Source organism: Cornus florida, unplaced genomic scaffold, assembly GCF_030987335.1.
Source record: "Cornus florida cultivar Cherokee Brave unplaced genomic scaffold, ASM3098733v1 CherokeeBrave_3.0.0_Hap2_Chr03, whole genome shotgun sequence".
Taxonomy (NCBI): domain Eukaryota; kingdom Viridiplantae; phylum Streptophyta; class Magnoliopsida; order Cornales; family Cornaceae; genus Cornus; species Cornus florida.
Genome location: NW_026775573.1, coordinates 89316081 through 89334813, shown reverse-complemented (window position 1 = coordinate 89334813; position 18733 = coordinate 89316081).

The following is an 18733-nucleotide window of genomic DNA, read 5'->3' as shown; positions in this document are numbered from 1 at the left end:
GCTATCAACATCTCCACTTGCCTCCTCAGGTTCCTGCATTCGTTAGTCTGATGTCCGAAATCAGAATGAAAAGCACAATGTTTAGTTTGATCCCTCTGTTCGAGGGGTTGTCTAATTGGCAGTGGTGGATGAAACTTGTCCTTGTTCTTCTGATACAGCCTCGCCAGAGTGACCTTCAGCGGAGTAATCAACTCTTCCTCCCTGGACCTTTTTTCGGCCTTCCAAGTGGTCTGACGTTGCGGCTGAGCCTGCTTCTGCCTGATCTTTGCCTTGGACTTTTCCTCGGTCGACACAAGCGACGTTGTCCGAGCATTAGCTGCCTCCTCTTCTTCGAGGCGCACAAAGCCATCGGCTCTCTCATTGAGTTCATCCATGGTAGCCGGCGTGTTCACTACCAGACTGGTGTGAAACGGAGTTCCGCGTGTCATGGCTAACTTGAAGGCTTGAACTGCCGTAGAAGGGTGGCAATCGATCACCATACTCTTAGTGAGATTAAACCTGGTAAGAAAGGCCTGGAGACGTTCATCCTTGTGCTGCCGCATCGTGAACAGGCTCGAAATGTCCTTCGGCGGGCGTTTGTTCCCATAGTACTGGCTTATGAACCGATCGCACAGGTCCCTGAAACTGCCAATGGAGCTCCTAGGCAAGTTTTTGAACCAGCTGAGCGCCGGTCCGGCCAGGCTTGTAGGGAAACATTTGCACATTAAAGAGTCGTTTTCCGTATTCAGGGCCATTTTCAACTGGATATGATACACATGATCGATCGGATCGGTCGTTCCGTCAAACAGAATAAAGACTGGCATAGCAAACTTCCTTGGATGCGGCGCATTCAAGATCTCGTCGGTGAATGGTGAATCCACCGTCCGAGCTGCGGATCGGAGAGCTTCATTCTCTCTCTGGAGTCCAGCGGTAGCTCTGTGAGTTACGGTTCTGCCCTCCGAACCGTGATGAGTGACAGTAACCATGGAGGGCCGGTAAGACGGATCGAACGACCGTTCCTCTATGAACTCTCTTTGCCAAGGCGACGCTACTCGACGGCGATCAACCTCCATCACTTCCTCTCGGTCAAACCTTTCCCGCTGCGGATCAACGTGAGTCGATCCTTCGTGATCTTCAACTCGACGAACATTTGGCGGCAAATTGTCCATCATCCTTTCATCACGGTGGTGAGCTGACTGATTGTTCTCGTTCTGATCGCCTTGATGCGCGATATTGGATTGAACACCTCCTTCTCCGACCGGAGGTGGATGCGAAACCGCAGGTATTTGCCGATGTTGCAGTCCAGCTTTCAATTCTGCATTTTCTTTTCTGAGAGCTTCAATCAAGTTCATCAACTCTTCAAGCTTTGTTTGCTGGACAACCTCCATCGGATTGGAGCTTTCACCTATCATTATTCCCGAACGGAGTAAAGGCATTAATCTCAAGCTCGCGAGTAGATCTGAGCTTTGTGAGTAGGAATTTTTTAGATCTGGCTTCTAATTCTCCGAATTATGCTCACTGTTTACGAGATCTGAATTGTCTGAACTCTAAATCCGTCAGATCCTGCCACAATCAAACAACTCGTAGATCTGAAGTCACTCCAAAGCTTCAAGAATTGTAATTCCTCCAGAGCAGGTCACAATCGCTCAGCTCTGGATTCAAATCCTAAAGATCGAGTCTCGATCAACCGAATTGGTTTGAATCCATTCGATATTCCTCATTGATCAACCAAACTTCCATGCGTTTCCCACAGACGGCGCCAATTGAAGATGCAAGAAATTCCTTCTCCACTTTCTCTCTCTAGAATTCTTACACCTCAACCCCCAAAAAGATCCCCCTTCATTTCATTCCATCTCCTATTTATAGATATTTACAAGATATTAACAAGATATTTACTAATTGCTGGATCTGGGCCTATTCCTTCGTAAGCCTTGGTCACCTTTGATGGGCTTACTCTCGTTCGGCCCATATGGCAGTGTCCTTCTATGGGCTGGCCCAGCTGTACGGACTGAATGCTATGTTTGCGAGTCGGATCTGGCCCATGTCATCCGGGGCCTCCTCAGGGATGAAATTCAAATATAAGATTATAGGGCGGGAGACGTTTAAAGTTTTGTCTTTTACCACTTGAACAACATGGTCACACATGTATTCGTTCGGGTTAACTTTGTTTATGACATATCCTATTTTTCGGACAAATTCTATAATTTGTAGTAAGTTGATTTTGGATTGTTTTCTAATTTTAGACATTAGGAACTTATTCCTATTTTTCATTATTTTTAGGGGTAAAATCATAAAAACCTTATCTACTATCAAATCGGTGCAAAAAACCTTACTAAAATTAAAAAATCGAATTAAAAAATGGTATCAAGTTATCACAATACTTGTTGGATCCACTAATTTGGTTGTGAAATGACAAAATTGATCTTAATATTTAAAATTAAATTAAAATTTGATATTTATTATTGTAAAATTACAAAAATACCCATGGTCATCTTCCTCCTTTTTCACCCCCTCTCCCTAAAACCAGACCCATCACCACCAATAACCAGGGGCGGAGCCAATTAAGGCCCAGAGGGGGCACGTGCCCCCCCTCACTTTGCTCTAACTTATTATACATAGGTATATATTTTTGGTATATATATATATATACTTACATGGTAATTTTAAATAGTGCCCTCCCTCAAATTTTCAAATTCTTTTAATTTCCTTTTGAAAAAAAAAAAAAAATTACATATATTCCTTCTTCAAATATACAATATATTTTTCCTTTTCTAATTTTTGTTTCCTTTTTCAAAAAAATTCTTTTTTCGCTTATGTATAATTATGTATTTTTCTATATTTTTAAACTTATTTTTTTTAATCGATAACATTTGTGATTGTATTTAATTAAAATATTATTAATTAATATTTTGATTCTTATATTTGTAACTATATTTTTTTTTACGGTATTTATTTAGCATATTATTTTACATTTAGTTTTTTCTTATTTGTCTTTTTTATTTTAAAAAAAATTTATATTGTCATATTTATTAATTTTTAATTTTTTTTTTTTTTTTTTTTACAATTGGATTGTGGCCCCTCTGAACTAAAATCCGCTCCACCCTGCCAATACCTGTTGTTGGTGGCACCGACTCCACCACCACCTACCACCCAACACCCAAACCAAACCAACACCACCAACAACCAGTTCCAGCACGGATTCCACCACCACCCAAACTAAAACAAGACACATCACCACCACCAGCAACCACATATTCCACCACCACCCAACACCCAAACCAATTGTAGTGATCATTTGTTCCATTGGAGTAGATCTCCTCATTGATCATTTGTTCAGAAGGTTCGTCTTCGCCGTCCTTGTCTCATTCCCGGTGACAATCTATATATCTTAATGTTAGCTCTTTCTCTATATATATTGATTATATATAATTAGTTGTTATATTAGTGAAAGAAGTGTTAATGGAGTTTGAGTATCAAGAGGAGGAGTAAGAAGAAGAGATTGAGTCGTGCCACCGATTTACGACTCGCTCGGTAACTCATCCTGACCCAATATGCCAAGCCCGGAGCTAACGCGCTGCAGTATGTGGTGGCGCTGAGCAAACCCAGGTATAGGGAGTGCCGGAAGAACCACGTTGTCGGACTCGATCGGCGGCCACTTGTGGAGAGTTAATGATAGTCGGTGCAAAAGGAACCCTCGACGCGCTAAAGTACGTTGCTTGCAAATTCCAACGTAAAGAAACCGACACTGCTGCCGTCGGCGGCTGTGGCATCCACCTCCTCAATTACCACCACCTTTCTATGTGGCACCACACCAGAAGCCGTTAGCTCTGCCGTCGACCTCCGGCCGGTGGCAGTGTCCAAACCAAATGTTGCTTCCCCCACTTACCCGAACTATCTCTAGTGTTGTTGGTGACATACTGTATATCCTAAATGGGTCTGGTGAGAGTTTTAGAAAGAGAGGATGTTAAGGAAGAATACTCACGGGTATTTTTGTAAGTTTATAATAATAATTATTAATTTTGTAATTTCACACGGATGGGGGTGGGTGACTTGATAACATTTTTTAGTTCTTTTTAACAACAATTTAGTGGGATTTTTTTGCACCGATTTGATAGTAAACGAGGATTTTGTGATTTTACCCATAATTTTTAAAGATATTACCAAATTGGCTCTTTCTAGGATTCCTTTTCTTTCACATAATAGTAATTGCAGTATTCATCATATTATTACTATTATATTTATCAATATCATATTAGTTTTCTTCTGATAAATTTTGGGGATTTAAAATTGTTTTCTCCTTACATTTAAACCTTTTGCACTTTATTACATACATTCTCAACTAATATATAAATACAATCAATTGGCATTGGTTTTTTTTTTTTTTTTTTTTTTTTTTTTTCTACTTTCTAAACATAAACATTAAATCAAGTAGGTGGTGCAAAATTAAGAAGAAAATAAGAAAATAAGAAAAAAAAGATCAAATATACACAACAAGAACACATAGATTTTTACTTAGTTCATTCAAAACTAGGGCTACGTCCAAGGGTTGTAGAGATTTCACTATAATGATAAAAAAATCTGCACCAATACAAAGAGTTCAGAATGAATAAAAATCCTCTCATTAGGGCAACATAATAAGTGTAAAAATTATCCAAGTACACTCCAACTCTGGCAGAGAAGGTTGAGAATGGGACATACATCAAGATGGACCGGTCCAACTTTTCTAGACTTGTCTAACGTGCCTGGGTATTGTAGAGTTAGTTTCCTTTTCCAAAATGTCTAGACTTGTGGGGTAAGTTGGTTTGTTTTGAGAGGGACTAGTTGTATGAACCTTGATCAAATTTTAGGGCGTGTGCTACAATTGTTTGCTTCAATTATAAGATTATTGTTCCTCCCAAAGCAAGAGAGACATTGAGAGAAAATTCTTCATTTTAATCCTTCATCTTTTTCATAGTTAAATTGTTTGGTGCGCTTCGTTGATGTAGCCCTAGTTTTGGGTGAGCCACATATATCTTGTATTCTTGTGTGATTGCCTTTCTTTTTTCGTGATTTCTTCGTGTGTTTTTTACTCCCCGGACATCTCTTTTTAGGATTTTTATCACAACAACTAGTAACAGAGCATTCGGTTGTCACAACAACTGGTATCAAAGCCTTTGATTGAGAACTTAGGGCGCGTTTGACAAAATTCTGGCGAGGTCTTCATATTTAACCTGTTCATTTGAATGGGAATAATGACATCAGAAGATAAGATATCAACGATTGAGAAGTTTGATCATACAAACTTTAATTTCTGGAATATGTAAATTGAGGATCTCTTGTTCTAGAAATTTTTTTATTAATCTTTGGGAGAGAAGTTGAGGGTACAACTGATATGGATTGTCAATTAATACTAGATCTGAAGGTTCTTGGCCCCATCATATTGAAGATGTCAAAGTTAGTTGCCTATCATAGGATGTGATGTGATACTATCAAGTTATCCATTGATAACGAGATACGCTAAAATAGAATATTAAACTATCAAGTTATAAGCTTATAACAAGATATGCTAGGTTAAGTAATGAAACTATATTATTGATTTATCATGTTGCGGTAAACAACATACGTAAAATTAGGTGCTTGAACCTGTTGGACTATCAAGTTACATAAAACAAGATATGCATATTGACTTGGATATATAGAATTTGGTAATGAAAGCATTAATCTATCATGCTGCTAAAACAAGAGAAGCATATTGGTCAATTATGTTGTAAAAAAATAGGATACACTAATTGAACTATCATGTTGCAAAAGCAAGATACTCACATTAATCTATCACATTATACAAAAATGATACACCTATTGATCTATCATGTTATATGGATAACAAGATACGCAAATTGAGCTATCATGTTATAGAAAACATGATACACTAATTGATCTATCATGTTATACAAAAATGATACACTAATTGATCTATTATGTTATATAAATTAAGATACGGTAATTGATCTATCATGTTATAGACAACATGATACGATAATTGATCTATCATGTTATAGAAAACAAGATACACTAATTGATCTATCATGTTATAGAAAACAAAATATGCTAATTGATTTATCATGTTATATAAATAAGATACGCTAATTGATCTATCAAGTTATAAAAAATAAGATACGCTTATTGATTTATCATATAATAGAACATAAGATACACTAATGGATCTATCATGTTATAGAAAACATGATACGCTAATTGATCTATCATGTTATAGAAAACAAGATATGCTAGTTGATTTATCATGTTATAGAAAACAAAATACGCTAATTGATCAATCATGTTATAAAAAAATAAGATATGCTAATTGATCTATCATGTTATAGTTATAGAAAATAAGATACACTAATGGATCTATCATGATATAGAAAAAAGGATATGCTGATTGATCTATCATGTTATAGAAAACAAGATATGCTAGTTGATCTATCATGTTATAGAAAACAAAATACGCTAATTGATCAATCATGTTATAGAAAATAAGATACGCTAATTGATCTATCATGTTACAGAAAACAAGAAACGCTAATTGATCTATCATGTTGCACATAACAAGATATGTTAATTAATCTATCATGTTGTAAAAATAGGATACGCTAATTAATCTATCATGTTATAGAATATGCCATTTTGATAAGCATGCTTAAAACTGTTAACTTACCAAGTAACAAGATATACAGGAAAACAAGTGTGTAGAGCTAACGCGGGTTAGCTTCTTGGGGGGGGGGGGGGGGGGGGAGTGTTGATATGCAATTTTTTCACACAGTCTATGTTGACCAAGTTACTTATGTCAATTGAATCTCAAAAATTTTGATTCTGAAATTGTTCTGATCATTGAAAATGTTTTATTTACAGAGTGATTAGGTATTTACCTATTTCTTCACCTGATGGAGATTGGGTGACAAGGCCGTTATAATATGCCAAAATAATGTAGTGAGAGTGCGATCAAGAAAGCCTTTTTGGTCAAGTTTAAATTTATAAAAGCCACTACCACCACTACTACTAACGTAGCAAGAGTAAGTAGGGATTGTCCCAAAGAATTTGTAAGGTACTTTGGAATTAATATTGGATTAATAAGTCGAATGATCAAATAGGGGTTTGGTTGGTTGAGTACACTAATGATTCAATTAAAAACATGCAAATTGAGATCAATCTAGAGATTAAGATAAAGAGAATGAAATAAAAGTCTTGGGGGATAGAGTTCACCATTAAGCTTCACTTCACTAAACATTAGCAATTATCAATTTAAGGGGAGTTTCATGTTGTAAATCAAATATGTGTGTGCCATTAATTGAAAACTAAGTATGGATGACAAATAAGCATAAATTGTCTAATCAATCTAGTGCGTAACATAACCTATTAAATAAAGACATTAACTATTCAATGAAACCACAATTAATGCACACACAAGAATTTAGAGAAATATACTACTTGCACTAATAAGCATGGACCATCAAACAATAAGAATGGATTGTCAACCTATCTAGGAATTCAAAGTAACTACACTACAATTACTCTAATGACAACAAAATTAAACTAATTAAGCTAATGAGGTAGTATAATCCATCAAGAAATAAGCATGATCCATCAAATAAACCACAAGACTAATCAATTAAGCATCATGCCTTGACCATCACTAGATTTATAATTCTAACACACATAGACATGCATCAAACTCATAAAACCTAGTAATAAGCACATAACCATTCATTTTAGTATACATAGACATATGAATATAATTAAAAGATCAATTGGAAGCATTTATTCATACAAATCATGTAAAAATACAAGATCTATATTTATTCATGGTCAAAACATCATTTACAACATAAATCCCCAAAAATTACAAAATACTAAGTTTAAAAAGCAAGCCTAAGGGCTATTTTTAGCCCCAAGAGAAGGATCTAGCCACTCATGGTAGTGGCCATGGAACCCTCAAGGGTTTTATTCAATGTAGGCACCATGTTCTTCCTCTTTGCTTTGCTCCAAAACCTTAGTTCTAGAGAGAGAAATATCTAAGAGCTATTTCTATATTTAGTAAAAATAAAATTGAACAACCCCATATAAATTGGTTCATTTGATTTAAATACAAGCCTCTTTGAGTAGGCAACAAGTCAGAAATAAGGCCTTTGATTGGTGCAAACTCGTAGCTACAAAAGTTGGTAGAGTTCGGGTGCTCTCGGGAATTAAAATAGGTCACTGCCAGCACTTGCTTTGATCGATCGAATAGGGCTTCGATTGATCGAACACTTACTTTGATCGATCGAAGCTAATGTGGCAAAGATATTTTGACAGCTGGTAACCTTATCCATTGAGTTGGCGCCGCCTTAATCTCGATTGATTGTAGCTTTCTTCGATCGATCGGGACTTCCTTCGATTTATCGAACCTTGAACAATGTAGTTTTTCTGACTTTTTTTGGATCTTCTTCTTAACTTCAAAACTGAGCTAAAAGGCTCTTTTTAGCCTAACCTTATTGACCTGAAATAGACAAAAACACAAACTTATCACATTTGAGCACTTATCACATTCTCAAACTTATTGAACAATGTGCTCATCACATTTGAGCACTTATCACATTCTCAAACTTAGATATTGCTAGTCCCTAGCAATGAACTATAAAGAAAAGAAAGAAGTAAACAACTGTTCAACTATGAACTAGAAAGCAATAAAAGGATAGCGCCACTTTCGTTGGGAATACGATTGCATTTAGCGCATGTAATAAGCCTTTTAAACCCCTAGGTTACCCCTAGTGGATGAGTGAAGTCTCGTGAGGATTTTCAAAAATGATACTCACAAACATTAAGCTCTTTCTCACTAAAGAGGTACCAAGATACAAAACAAGCATTGAGAGAAAACTACCTCAAGTATGTAATTTTTCAACCATCTCTAAGCAATTCTCCAAAATTTCAACACCAAACAAGCAAAAATGGTCCTCCACATATTAAGATAGTGATCATGCAAATCAAAACAATTCTAGAATCCTTTTTAAGTGAATCGGCATCAAATATGTTGCTATCTAAGCCAACTAAAGAAATGATCACATCCGGTTTCAAGCTAGCACACAAATCTAGTACCGATCATCAAGACAAAGAATGAACCTTTTATTAAAAGCTTTATTCAACTAGGTGCACCTTTTTTTTTTTTTTTTTTTTTTTTTTTTTTTTTTTTTTTTTTTGTAAAGATCAAAGATGGAAGCATATTGTAATGTAGTGATCACTTAAGCTTTCTAGAAGATTAATGAGGCAAACGTTAGGTTAATAACTCCCAAACCGAACGGCTTTAGGGCACTAGGTGTAGAGACACCCCTATAGACTTACAAGCTCAAATCAACTAGGCTACAAATCAAAATAACGTCCGTCTAATCATTTCATACTCCTCACCTTTGGTAAGAAGTCTTCACTTATTTGCTTTTGTAAATTTACACTTTTTTTTTTTTAACCTAGAGTTTGGGCCCTCCACTTTCTAGCGTGAGAAATTCAATGCTTGATGAGGCTAGAATCCTGGTTACTTAGTGAAAATGGTTTGTTATTCACCTTTGTCAAGAATGAAAGCTTTCAAAGCACTAATAGCTAAATTGGGATATAACCAAATCAATAGTCAACAAAGCATGTACCTCACAAATGAATGCTAGTGTGCGCCTGTGCTAGTGTAGAATCCTAGAGTTGATCTCAAAACAATCACAAAATTAAGATGATGTGGACCACAAATGCAAGCATGGTATCAATCTTTCAAAAAATTTACTCCGAAATAGCATCCACAAGGCATACAAGGAGTATTGGACTCTCAAGTCAAATAATTTTTAAATTCTAAGTATCACGGTTCTCAAAAGATCAAAATCATAGCTATGTTCTCAAATCATACCACATGCATAGAAACTAAGTGCGACATGTAAAATATGTTAACACACCTACAAACTTAATCTGTGTATTGTCCTCAATGTACCAAGAAGCAACAGATAATGGAAAGAGTATACCAAATGGGTGTAGCAAATAGGACCCGGCAACGGAAGCTTAGCATTGGAAGGCGCACCCCCAAACTTAGATTCCAAAAACTTGTCTGAAAATGGTCACACTAGCAACTGTCAAAATATATGAATCAATGATATAAATGAGAGGTGGAACTAAGAACTGGGCAAAAATCATAACATATAGCAGTGTAAAGCTTAGAATATCCAAAATCGAAATCAATAATGTCATAAATCCATATATGAAAAATATATCCAAAAACCATATGTATCATGTAGAGTGCTAAATATCCAAAATATCCAAAGATAGTGCAAAGTATTAAAACAGTGCAAAAATATCCCAAAATAGCAGTGTATCAAAATGTATTATAGTATGAAAAAGTAATAGAAAGAGAATGGTGGAATCAGGGTGCAGCATCTGGCGCAAGCATGTCGGCAATGACCTGGAGCATATCTGACATCTCCCGACTATGTTGAGTGAGCGATGTCTAAATGTCTGTCCGCAATGTGGCAATATCTCTCCTCGCCTCGAAAATGTCGGTCCTCAAATGTCCGATCGCTGGACTAGATCATCATGCCTCCTCACCAAATCATCATAACATCTCGTAATGTCATCGTGCCACCCTGTTATGTCAGCTCTGAAAGAAATAAAATCTATATGCAGCTGAAACAGATCAACTCTGTAGCTAGAATCGAAATTGGCATGATGGAATCGAGTGTCGGCCTGGGGCATCGGCTCTGTAGGAGGGACATGTGAGGGGCCGGTCTGTTGAGATGAATGGGTAGGGAGAGGTAGATATAGCTACAAGGTAGATGTGAAAGTATCAGTGCGTTGCCGCTGTCTAGGTTTGGAGGGGGAAGGTGATCCCTGAGATCCCTCGTCTGCATCCTTCGCGGCTTTCTACTGAGGTTTCACCCTTTTTTGCTCCTTATTATTTCTATTCTTTTCACAAGCATTGAAAGTTTTTGTCCACTTTGCAATGTTATATGCCCTTCTTGCTCTCTGCGCGACAGTATCTGGAATCTCAGCTGGGTTAAAATAATAGCCTTGGTTAATCAGTAGCTGTGTAATCAGGTGACTATATGGTAATGGCCAAGCATCAGCTCTAGAATTGTGCTTGAAGATTAGATTTTCCCAGAACTTGTGAATGATCTCCCAGATGAGAGTAGGAACAGAAATCCAGTAACCTTGGCTCAAACATTATAGAGCCTGTAGAATCCCATCCCTCCTCTGTGTACCATGGCCTGAAGGGAAAGAATCGAGATATAACACATAATCTAAGAACCAATATCGGGGATCAATATCAACCCAGTCTGCAAAAGTATTCCCTTCAAAGGCAACCTATGGAGATAGTGTCGCAACCATGGTCATCTTAGAAGGATAAGCAGGAATGATGGGGTACAGTGGATCCTTAGAGTCAGTAACTAATGGAGAAAGATGGGGGCATTGGCAAGCAGCAGTAATGACAGGTATAGAAATATCAATGACCTGATCGTCAATGGTCGTATGCATCAACTGCCGGTCATCCTCATTTGTAATGACCCGGTCATTTTCCTCCCTTTCCTTTTTCTCAAATTTTACGGATAAATTTTTTCCCTTTAGTTTTCTTTTTCGAGTTCTGTTTCTTGTCACTTAGTGTCGTCTCAAGTGCTTGGAATTGGTTTTTGATACTCTTTCGTTTGGATTGACAACTTCCTTTAAGGATCGAGTCATTTAAACATTTTCAATTTTTGGACACTATTCACTTTTTGTCCTTTTCCCTATTTTGTCTTTTCCCCGTTTGTCACTTTTTTGCACAATCTCATTTTTTATGCTTGAAGTTGGTTTTTGACTTTACGTATCTTCATTCTAAGTGGTTGCCACGAAATACGTATCTTTACTTTTGTAGAAAAGTACTCTGGTTGCTCCCGGTGTCCATAGGGGCATGGATGCATAGTTTTTCAGAAACATTTTCTTTTCTTGGGGTGTTTTTCATAAATATATTTTGAAGATATTTTATTTCAGGGGTTTTTAAGAAATATTTTTGGAAGATATTTTCATTCTGGGTCATTAGTGCAGTTAACCCTTTTTGTAGGGCCCATTGTGCAATTAACGAAAGTTATTGCAAAATACCTCATTTGGAGCTTGGATCCTCATACATGATTCATTTTCACTTTTCGTCGACCAGTTAACTCTTAGAATTTCCTCCCGGTTGTTTTCCCTAGTTTTAGGGATTTCTGACCCTAGTTGCCGCCGAACTTGTTTGGGGCATATTTCTCTGCTCGGGACTCAGTTTTTGACGCTGTTTCTTCCGTTATTCATATTTTCTCATCTTGATTCTTTTTCATTCATGAAGTTTCTCCGTTTGAGCGCGTCTGCTCAAATTCCACTTTTCCGGACCAGACGGAGCCCTTTCGGGGCACTTTTAGGGTTTTACTATAAATAGAAAGTCTTAAAGTAAAAAATCACTTTTTTCATCATCTTCCACCCTTTTGTCCGGCAGCCATGGCAGCTCCTTGGGCTGCCACCCTTTCTTCTTCTCCTCTACTTGATTTCCTTTGTAAAAAGTCTTCCGCCTTAACGTTTATCGTAGGCCTCGTCGTGCTCTACTTTTCCCCCTTATTAGAACCCATTTTTGGCCATTTTTTGAGTTCGGGTTTGAAGTAAAGTTTAGATTTTCATGGTACCTCCTTGGTGTTCAATGCTCCTTTCGTTGTCCCCGACATAGTCTAGGAGTATCATCGGATTCAGAGCATTTTTCTTTTGGTGGGGATTTGAGATTTCATCTCAAATTGAGGTGGAGGGTGTTATAGTTTATTATTCTTGATTTATTGTATGCTATTGATGTTTATACAACTTATTCACATGTCGTGATATCAAATCTAGAGATTTTATTATTTATTTTTCTTGTATGAGATTTGATTTTCCCGGTGGGTTATAGCTTGGTTTAAACATATGGCATGACATTATATTACATCTTGATATTAAATTGAGAGCATTTGGACAAGTATTAAAGATTTTATTTAATATTTTTCTTGAATAAATATTTAATTCATGTGGCCCTATCTAGCTTAAAATTAATATGTGATGCCATATTACATTAGGCCCTAGCATACTCTTCAACATATGTGAATTTGAGAGTAATCGGAGATGTTTTAAAATCTAGAGATAATTAATTTATTTGATTAATTAATTTATTTCAAGTGCACTATTCATTTCATTGAAATTCCGATTTGATATTATTGATGTGCATGCCATATATTTTCACATATATTTAATCGAGAACATTTGATTAGGTTTTGAAGCCTTTCATTTATTATTTTTCTAGTATTAAAGTTTAATACTCATGGTCGTACCTTGCATGGAATTCGCTTATATCATGATATTAAATCAAGTCTTGGCATGTTATATAACATACTTTAATTTGAGAGCATTTGGATGAGTTTTGAAATCTAGAGATTTAAATTAAAAGAATTAATTAAAACCTATTCAATGGTTCCACGAGTTTGATTAAGTTCTAACTTGGTATTCATGAATTCCTTGACAAGTTCTTTCACGTATATCAAATTGAGAATAATCGGATAAATTTTGAAACTTATATTTAATTATTTTCTTTGTATGAAACTTAATTCACACAGTTGTAACTTGTATTTCATGAGGTTTTTAGCTTTTTATCATATATCAAGACTTCTTGTAACTTGACTTCATTAGTGTGTTTAATGAACTAGCACAATTGTCTTGGAATGATTTAATTATCCATGTATTGCTTAGTAAATAATTAAATCATTAATATTATACTTGTGGTATATTTACATCAATGGATTCCTTAGGGTTTAAATCCTAGTTTGTAGTCTATGTAGATGCATACCATGATCTCTAGACATTTTACATGCCATCATAGTTGAGAATTTAGGGCATGACGTGTGTGTTTCCAAAATCTTGGTTGTGCATGAAACGTGGTTAATGCATTACTTGTATCTTGATACTATCTTGATTTGCACAGCTTATTAATTTTGGGACTTGGGATATCAATAAAGAATTGACATGGCTAGGACTTGATTCTAGTACGGGAGATGGCACACTAGGGGAAGGTACCCATGGGTTAGTAGCCCTAAAGTAATCCCAAGAGTATGGTTTTAATCCGGGCGATATCTGAGTATCCACATTGCTTGATTTCACTCTTTAAATTTCAAATTGCTATTCCTTGAAGATTTAAAACTTGTCGTGTTATATGAAATACTTCAATCTTGTTAATTGCATAGATATTATGCATTATCCTTGATTTCATGTATTATTCTTGTCTTGTTAATTGGAATGCTCTAATCATGTTAATTACATTGATAATGTAATTCTTGTTAATTTATATCCGAGTATTCTTCTTGTCGTGTTAATTAGAATTTTCCAATCATATTAATTGCATTGATAATGTGATCCTTGTATTCAAGTATCTTTCTTCCAATGTCGTTTGGATTATCCCAACCTTGATTCGTTTCATATATGTATCTATATCATGGTTCATGTTGATTTATACTTATGCAGCTTAGGATGCTCCCTGAGTCTCATTTTGACATAGACATTAGGTGGCATGAGCCCCTTTATCATATTTCACCTTAAGGTGATAAAATTGTAAAATGCTAGGTCTATGCATGCTCATCTCCTACGAGTAGCTTTATGTTACTCACCCCGAAGTTACTGGGGTCATTTTTCAAGTACAGGATTCAAGACTTGGAGATTTCATTTGCCTTGGCTAACTTGTAGCTTTAAGTTCCATTTCATGCAAATGTTAGTATGAAATGCCCTTTTGTAGTCTTATATGACAAAACTTATATTTTTGTTCTAAACATGTAATGTGTACATAAGTAGACCTTTTGTAATGTATTTGATGTGTATGACATGAGGCCAAGGGCCAAGCATGTTTATATTTGCACTTGTATTCATTGGTGCCACATTTTGTGTAAAAATGTAATTTTTTCAACTTTGGAGGTTTGGCATGTAAAACCTTGTAAATGGATTGTAATGAGGCCGTAGGCCATTGTAGCATGTTTAAAATGCCATTTCACACTTGCGTGTATGTTCACATCATCACACAATAGCATATAATGTAAATTGATCATGTTATGGGGGATTCATATGGGACTTAAGGGCTCTTTTCAGTTTTGGCGCTTGGTAGGTTCATTTTTCACATTTTCGACCTGTTTCGGTCGACCGGTGGCTTGTTTCGGCCGACCGATTCGATGTTTAATATAAATTGCACAGTAAAATCACAATTCCAGTAGCCATTTTCCATTCTGAGCCATAAACCGGTTGACTGACTTGTCATTTCGGTCGACAGAAATGAGGCTCATTTCCTTTCCTTTCTAGGCTCACTTCGATTAACCGAAGGATCATTTCGAACGACCAAAATGATGCTTCCTTGTGGGTTTTGGTTTGGTTTGTTATCTAGACAAGTTAACTCCGTTTGTTTGTTCCCACAGCACCTTATTTATCTTATTTAAGCCATTTTATGGAACACACATGGTCTAGTTTGAACTAGATCTTATTCCTTTGGTTGTCATTGGTGCCACAGGGTACCATTTGACTCTTTCATTCCAGCTTTCACTTCCGGTTATTTCCTTGAGTTCTGTGACTTCATGGAAGGTCACATTGGTGTCTTAGGGATGATCTATATCTCTTACAACTTTGGCTTTATCTTTTGCTTCCATATTTTTGGATCCAGTTCGGGTCATCACTGGACACACTGGGTTGAAAAATCTAGGGTCGTTACATCATCCATCCAGAGGTGCTCGAAAAACCAAGCAACCAACCGAGGATAGACTATAGTATCTACCTGAGTCATAATAACATCGATGCCCTTACGGGTGAGCTCATTATAAGACCACTGTGCCTGAGCCAACGCGGCAAATAAATCTCGGTCAAATCTGAACTCTGGGTCTAATTTCCTGTCAGAGTAAAAGTGAGAAGGCACTGCTCTAATAATGGGACCCTGTGCCTCTATGAAAGATGGCTTGGAAGATACAGATGTGGTAGCCTCAGACGACGATGATGACTCTTCCTCAGGAGATGGAGGAGGCTGTGTAGCTCTGGCTATGTGCTTTCTAGCAAGAGTCTTTTGCCTACGCTGCATCTGCAAAAGCAATAAGTATAGAAATCAGTGCATAAGTATAGAATAAGGTAAACATCTGATAAGAAAATACAAAGCATGCTTAAATCAAGTAGAAAATAGACATATATGATTATGCTTGTGCAAGAAATGATCAAGATAGCTTCAAGAATATCATTCAACATGCTGCAACTAGACAAGAATAGATCATGGCATAATAAGCAATCTTAGGTATGCAAAACAATGCAATGATGGCATAGAGGGCAGAAAAGTCACTTTTGGAAACATTTGAGCAAAAATAAGATCAAAAGAACAAGTATAAGATGTGATGTGCATAAAGGATGCAACATGCATTCACAAACGTAAAACTCAAGAAGATTCTGCAATTTCATGGCAAAAAAGACCCTTGGATGACCTCGTATCAATTCCTAAGCAAGAATGTCTACAATATCAACATTTAAGACCAATGGAGCAAGCAGGATAACATAGAGGATATAATCATGGCAACTATCAACCTAAAACTCAAGAAGCATGTATATCATGAAATAAAGACTAAGTGAATTGCATGGTTGCAAAACACTTCAATCCTAGGCATGTTATGATACACAAGTTCAAAATGAATCCTAGACATGGTATGCAACTATATGGCATATATCTGAATGATGCACAAAGTTAAACTCCAATCAAAGAAATATCCAGCACCATATTTCAACAAAATTAACATCCTATGATCACTTATGGCTCGTGACCCCCTCTAAGCAATATATAAGTAGAAAAGTCATCGCTTATGGCTTGCGACCCCCTTTAAAGCTTAAATGAAGCAAAGAATGGTCAAAGACTGAGAAAAGCAAGAAACTTACCCTTTTTGAATTAAAAACGTGACCGGTAAAGAACTTTGGTCGTAAGCCCTTACTTGGCTCTTTAGAATAGATCACAAGTATATAGAATCAAGCAAATGGCATTTTGCAACAAATTTCCACGACAAATCAACGTATTCCTAAACTTACTTCAAGTGATAGTTTAAAAGTTCAAGTCATGCTCACAAATAGGTACTAAGGCCAATGAACAACAACAACATCCCAAACATGCATTTTGAACTCCAAACATCCATTACCCTCCCCCAAACTTATTTAAAGATCAATTCCAAAAAGATTTACTCAAAAGATGCACACAAACTTTCAAAACCATCAATGTGACAAAAATGTGTGCAAAAAGGTGCATATACAAGCAACAAGCTGCAAATTATTTCAAAATTCACACAATTATTCGAAGAAGATCACATTTGACAAGTTTTAAGTTCATCAAGCAACATTGGGACATTTGACTTCAAACAATTTGGTTTAGAAGGACAATTCAACACATTTTTTAAGAAATTTCAAAATCATGGCAATTAGGGTCAAAAGATATAAAACGTATAACCTAGCATGGCAAGAATCAAGAATAAAGCACAAACAAGTTCAGTAGCACTTAGCACATGTAATTGGATGGAAAGGAACCAAATGGAAAATTTTCGACTCATTTAAGGGCATTTTGGTCAACTTGGGAAATTACAACACTTCTGGGGCAAAATTAGAATTTTTGAAAACTTTGAGGTCTAAACATTCATATGCATTATAGAAAAACTTCATAACTAGAATCATGCATTGAATAATCAACAAAAGAAGGAATTAAACAATTCGACTTCTCATTTTCAAAAATTCTTTTTTAAACATTTTGAAACCAACAAGTGTGATCACAAAGGCATTTTAAGCAATCAAGAATCATTTTGCCAAACAATGCACCCTAACCATGAGTAATGAACAAATTAAGATCAAAAACTTTCTAAAATTTCCATTTAAAACTCATTTATGCAATTTAATTATGACTTTGCATTTTCAAATTCAAATGCAGAAGTTTCAAAACAACTTAGATCAAACACATCCATGCATTTCATACTCAATACAAATAAATGGAACAAGTCGGGAATCATGCTCACAAGTATTCAAATTTCAATGACATTTCAACTTTAAAATTTCCAATAAATTTTCAAGTTCAAAAAGTGTCCATTTTCAATTCATTTCTTTCAAAATCAAAACAATTCATGCTTTCATTCCAAATTCCAAAGCAAACTTTCCAATATATGACATTTAAATTCCAAGGCAATTAAGAAACTTCAAATTTCATTTACAAATTGAAATTTCAAAACCACTTTCCAAAGGCTTGATATTTGTTTTTTTCAATTCAATTCTAACATCTAACTTTAAGGTCTCTTTTCCAATTTTCAATTTTCATGTCAATTCAAACTCAGAAATTAACCAATTGCCATTTAAAGAAATTTAAAAATAAAATCAAGATCTATTTTTGTAAAATTCGGCATGAGTTCTCCTTAAAAATGTGCATTCCACAAATTTTTTTAACAAAGAGACAAACATAGAAGCATATATACATTCAACATGGCAAAAAGGACACCGCCCACAATCACAAATCCACTTTCAAATTTGCCTATTCTCCTTTTATACTACAACAAACCATACTCCATTATTCATTTTAATAAATTTTTCCATTCTCCTTAACAAAAGGGCACAACCCATTCACAGTCCAAGGTTCGCAGTCCTGATAATGCAAATTTCCCAGTTCCATGGTTCTATTCAATCCATTTTTTAATATATTTTTATTTTTTTCATTTTTATTATT